This window comes from Drosophila eugracilis, unplaced genomic scaffold (assembly GCF_018153835.1).
Source record: "Drosophila eugracilis isolate 14026-0451.02 unplaced genomic scaffold, ASM1815383v1 contig_498, whole genome shotgun sequence".
NCBI classification, from domain to species: Eukaryota; Metazoa; Arthropoda; class Insecta; order Diptera; family Drosophilidae; genus Drosophila; species Drosophila eugracilis.
The window spans coordinates 2,262,204-2,268,707 of record NW_024573369.1 but is presented as its reverse complement, the minus strand read 5'-3'; positions in this window follow the sequence as shown (position 1 = coordinate 2,268,707).

Below are 6,504 nucleotides of genomic sequence, written 5' to 3'. Positions count from 1 at the left end.
ATAAGGGGTACCATCATCAAAATTTTCAAAAATGGGCCAAAAATGAAGTTTCCCAGATTTGAATGCAAACCAATTGGGAATCATGGCAATCAAGTTACGAGCCCTACGAGGTATAACATTCCTCCTTGGGACCAATTTTGGCTGTGCTATGGCCAAAGAACTGATTTTTTTTGTGCCCAAAATCAAGTATACGTCTTATGGCAGCAGGGAGTCCTGTTTTGTTGCCGTTTCTTAGCTCTAACTTTGTTAATACAAGACGCACGGCTAAAACAATGACTGTTTTATGCAGCTAACAACCGAAACTAAACACCCCTATACTTGCTTTTATCATTATTGCTCTGATTTTTCGGTGCGAGCTCTGGAAAACGATTTTTAACAGAAATTTGCAATACTATGTTCGGGTTTTTAGCTCTAGCTCGGTCAAAACAGGACGCACAGCCAAAAGAATGACTGTTTCGTACTGCTAACGACCAATACTAACCACCCCTATCACCCGTTTTTCGATTTTGGGAAAGTCATTTTTTTGCCCAAATTTCGCATTTTTGATAAGGGGTACCATCATCAAAATTTTCAAAAATGGGCCAAAAATTAAGTTTCCCAGATTTGAATGCAAACCAATTGGGAATCATGGCAATCAAGTTACGAGCCCTACGAGGTATTACACTTCTCCTTCGGACCATTTTTGGCTGTGTTATGGCTAAAGAACTGATTTTTTTGTGCCCAAAATTATGCTACGTCTTTTGACAGCAGAGAGAGCGGCTTGTTGCCGTTTCTTAGCTCTAACTTTGTTAATACAAGACGCACGGCTAAAACAATGACTGTTTTATGCAGCTAACAACCGAAACTAAACACCCCTATACTTGCTTTTATCATTATTGCTCTGATTTTTCGGTGCGAGCTCTGATTTATGGCAGAAAAATCAAGAAATCTATTTCTATCAGATATTTGCAATACTATGTTCGGTTTTTTAGCTCTAGCTCGGTCAAAACAGGACGCACAGCCAAAAGAATGACTGTTTCGTGCTGCTAACGACCAATACTAACCACCCCTATCACCCGTTTTTCGATTTTGGGAAAGTAATTTTTGGCCCAAATTTCGCACTTTTGATAAGGGGTACCATCATCAAAATTTTCAAAAATGGGCCAAAAATGAAGTTTCCCAGATTTGAATGCAAACCAATTGGGAACCATGGCAATCAAGTTACGAGCCCTACGAGGTATTACATTTCTCCTTTGGACCATTTTTGGCTGTGTTATGGCTAAAGAACTGATTTTTTTGTGCCCAAAATTATGCTACGTCTTTTGACAGCAGAGAGAGCGGCTTGTTGCCGTTTCTTAGCTCTAACTTTGTGAAAACAAGCCGTATGGCTAAATCAGTGGCTGTTTTATGCAGCTAACTACCGAAACTTAACACCTATATACTTACTTTTTGCGTTATTGTTCTGGTTTTTTAATGCGAGCTCTGTATTTAGGGCTGTATAATCCGGAAACCCATTTTAACAGAAATTTGCAACATTATTTTCGGTTTTTTAGCTCCAGCTCAGCCAAAACAAGCCGCACAGCCAAAAGAATGACTGTTTCGTGCTGCTAACGACCAATACTAACCACCCCTATCACCCGTTTTTCGATTTTGGGAAAGTCATTTTTGGCCCAAATTTCGCATTTTTGATAAGGGGTACCATCATCAAAATTTTCAAAAATGGGCCAAAAATGAAGTTTCCCAGATTTGAATGCAAACCAATTGGGAATCATGGCAATCAAGTTACGAGCCCTACGAGGTATTACACTTCTCCTTCGGACCATTTTTGGCTGTGTTATGGCTAAAGAACTGATTTTTTTGTGCCCAAAATTATGCTACGTCTTTTGACAGCAGAGAGAGCGGCTTGTTGCCGTTTCTTAGCTCTAACTTTGTTAATACAAGACGCACGGCTAAAACAATGACTGTTTTATGCAGCTAACAACCGAAACTAAACACCCCTATACTTGCTTTTATCATTATTGCTCTGATTTTTCGGTGCGAGCTCTGATTTATGGCAGAAAAATCAAGAAATCTATTTCTATCAGATATTTGCAATACTATGTTCGGTTTTTTAGCTCTAGCTCGGTCAAAACAGGACGCACAGCCAAAAGAATGACTGTTTCGTGCTGCTAACGACCAATACTAACCACCCCTATCACCCGTTTTTCGATTTTGGAAAAGTAATTTTTGGCCCAAATTTCGCACTTTTGATAAGGGGTACCATCATCAAAATTTTCAAAAATGGGCCAAAAATGAAGTTTCCCAGATTTGAATGCAAACCAATTGGGAACCATGGCAATCAAGTTACGAGCCCTACGAGGTATTACATTTCTCCTTTGGACCATTTTTGGCTGTGTTATGGCTAAAGAACTGATTTTTTTGCCCAAAATTATGCTACGTCTTTTGACAGCAGAGAGAGCGGCTTGTTGCCGTTTCTTAGCTCTAACTTTGTGAAAACAAGCCGTATGGCTAAATCAGTGGCTGTTTTATGCAGCTAACTACCGAAACTTAACACCTATATACTTACTTTTTGCGTTATTGTTCTGGTTTTTTAATGCGAGCTCTGTATTTAGGGCTGTATAATCCGGAAACCCATTTTAACAGAAATTTGCAACATTATTTTCGATTTTTTAGCTCTAGCTCAGCCAAAACAAGCCGCACAGCCAAAAGAATGACTGTTTCGTGCTCCTAACGACCAATACTAACCACCCCTATCACCCGTTTTTCGATTTTGGGAAAGTAATTTTTGGCCCAAATTTCGCATTTTTGATAAGGGGTACCATCATCAAAATTTTCAAAAATGGGCCAAAAATGAAGTTTCCCAGATTTGAATGCAAACCGATTGGGAATCATGGCAATCAAGTTACGAGCACTACGAGGTATTACATTTCTCATTTGGACTATTTTTGGCTGTGCTATGGCCAAAGAACTGATTTTTTTGTGCCCAAAATCAAGTTTACTTATGGCAGCAGGGAGTCCTGTTTTGTTGCCGTTTCTTAGCTCTAACTTTGTTAATACAAGACGCACGGCTAAAACAATGACTGTTTTATGCAGCTAACAACCGAAACTAAACACCCTTATACTTGCTTTTATCATTATTGCTCTGATTTTTCGGTGCGAGCTCTGGAAAACGATTTTTAACAGAAATTTGGAATACTATGTTCGGGTTTTTAGCTCTAGCTCGGTCAAAACAGGACGCACAGCCAAAAGAATGACTGTTTCGTGCTGCTAACGACCAATACTAACCACCCCTATCACCCGTTTTTCGATTTTGGGAAAGTCATTTTTGGCCCAAATTTCGCATTTTTGATAAGGGGTACCCCTCATCATACCCCCCATCATCAAAACTTTCAAAAATGGGCCAAAAATGAAGTTTCCCAGATTTGAATGCAAACCGATTGGGAATCATGGCAATCAAGTTACGAGCACTACGAGGTATTACATTTCTCATTTGGACCATTTTTGGCTGTGTTACGGCTAAAGAACTGATTTTTTTGTGCCCAAAATTATGCTACGTCTTTTGACAGCAGAGAGAGCGGCTTGTTGCCGTTTCTTAGCTCTAACTTTGTGAAAACAAGCCGTATGGCTAAAGCAGTGGCTGTTTTATGCAGCTAACTACCGAAACTTAACACCTATATACTTACTTTTTGCGTTATTGTTCTGGTTTTTTAATGCGAGCTCTGTATTTAGGGCTGTATAATCCGGAAACCCATTTTAACAGAAATTTGCAACATTATTTTCGGTTTTTTAGCTCTAGCTCAGCCAAAACAAGCCGCACAGCCAAAAGAATGACTGTTTCGTGCTGCTAACGACCAATACTAACCACCCCTATCACCCGTTTTTCGATTTTGGGAAAGTCATTTTTGGCCCAAATTTCGCATTTTTGATAAGGGGTACCATCATCAAAATTTTCAAAAATGGGCCAAAAATGAAGTTTCCCAGATTTGAATGCAAACCAATTGGGAATCATGGCAATCAAGTTACGAGCCCTACGAGGTATAACATTCCTCCTTAGGACCAATTTTGGCTGTGCTATGGCCAAAGAACTGATTTTTTTGTGCCCAAAATCAAGTATACGTCTTATGGCAGCAGGAAGTCCGGTTTTGTTGCCGTTTCTTAGCTCTAACTTTGTTAATACAAGACGCACGGCCAATTAAATGACTGTTTTATGCAGCTAACAACCAAAACTTAACACCCCTATACTTGCTTTTATCATTATTGCTCTGATTTTTCGGTGCGAGCTCTGGAAAACGATTTTTAACAGAAATTTGCAATACTATGTTCGGGTTTTTAGCTCTAGCTCGGTCAAAACAGGACGCACAGCCAAAAGAATGACTGTTTCGTGCTGCTAACGACCAATACTAACCACCCCTATCACCCGTTTTTCGATTTTGGGAAAGTAATTTTTGGCCCAAATTTCGCATTTTTGATAAGGGGTACCATCATCAAAATTTTCAAAAATGGGCCAAAAATGAAGTTTCCCAGATTTGAATGCAAACCGATTGGGAATCATGGCAATCAAGTTACGAGCCCTACGAGGAATTACATTTCTCATTTGGACTATTTTTGGCTGTGCTATGACCAAAAAACTGATTTTTTTGTGCCCAAAATCAAGTATACGTCTTATGGCAGCAGGGAGTCCTGTTTTGTTGCCGTTTCTTAGCTCTAACTTTGTTAATACAAGACGCACGGCTAAAACAATGACTGTTTTATGCAGCTAACAACCGAAACTAAACACCCCTATACTTGCTTTTATCATTATTGCTCTGATTTTTCGGTGCGAGCTCTGATTTAATGGCAGAAAATTCAAGAAATCTATTTCTATCAGATATTTGCAATACTATGTTCGGTTTTTTAGCTCTAGCTCGGTCAAAACAAGAAGCACAGCCAAAAGAATGACTGTTTCGTGCTGCTAACGACCAATACTAACCACCCCTATCACCCGTTTTTCGATTTTGGGAAAGTCATTTTTGGCCCAAATTTCGCATTTTTGATAAGGGGTACCATCATCAAAATTTTCAAAAATGGGCCAAAAATGAAGTTTCCCAGATTTGAATGCAAACCAATTGGGAATCATGGCAATCAAGTTACGAGCCCTACGAGGTATAACATTCCTCCTCAGGACCAATTTTGGCTGTGCTATGGCCAAAGAACTGATTTTTTTGTGCCCAAAATCAAGTATACGTCTTATGGCAGCAGGAAGTCCGGTTTTGTTGCCGTTTCTTAGCTCTAACTTTGTTAATACAAGACGCACGGCCAATTTAATGACCGTTTTATGCAGCTAACAACCAAAACTTAACACCCCTATACTTGCTTTTATCATTATTGCTCTGATTTTTCGGTGCGAGCTCTGGAAAACGATTTTTAACAGAAATTTGCAATACTATGTTCGGGTTTTTAGCTCTAGCTCGGTCAAAACAGGACGCACAGCCAAAAGAATGACTGTTTCGTGCTGCTAACGACCAATACTAACCACCCCTATCACCCGTTCTTCGATTTTGGGAAAGTAATTTTTGGCCCAAATTTCGCATTTTTGATAAGGGGTACCATCATCAAAATTTTCAAAAATGGGCCAAAAATGAAGTTTCCCAGATTTGAATGCAAACCGATTGGGAATCATGGCAATCAAGTTACGAGCCCTACGAGGAATTACATTTCTCATTTGGACTATTTTTGGCTGTGCTATGACCAAAAAACTGATTTTTTTGTGCCCAAAATCAAGTATACGTCTTATGGCAGCAGGGAGTCCGGTTTTGTTGCCGTTTCTTAGCTCTAACTTTGTTAATACAAGACGCACGGCCAATTTAATGACCGTTTTATGCAGCTAACAACCAAAACTTAACACCCCTATACTTGCTTTTATCATTATTGCTCTGATTTTTCGGTGCGAGCTCTGGAAAACAATTTTCAACAGAAATTTGCAATACTATGTTCGGGTTTTTAGCTCTAGCTCGGTCAAAACAGGACGCACAGCCAAAAGAATGACTGTTTCGTGCTGCTAACGACCAATACTAACCACCCCTATCACCCGTTTTTCGATTTTGGGAAAGTAATTTTTGGCCCAAATTTCGCATTTTTGATAAGGGGTACCATCATCAAAATTTTCAAAAATGGGCCAAAAATTAAGTTTCCCAGATTTGAATGCAAACCGATTGGGAATCATGGCAATCAAGTTACGAGCCCTACGAGGAATTACATTTCTCATTTGGACTATTTTTGGCTGTGCTATGACCAAAAAACTGATTTTTTTGTGCCCAAAATCAAGTATACGTCTTATGGCAGCAGGGAGTCCGGTTTTGTTGCCGTTTCTTAGCTCTAACTTTGTTAATACAAGACGCACGGCCAATTTAATGACCGTTTTATGCAGCTAACAACCAAAACTTAACACCCCTATACTTGCTTTTATCATTATTGCTCTGATTTTTCGGTGCGAGCTCTGGAAAACAATTTTCAACAGAAATTTGCAATACTATGTTCGGGTTTTTA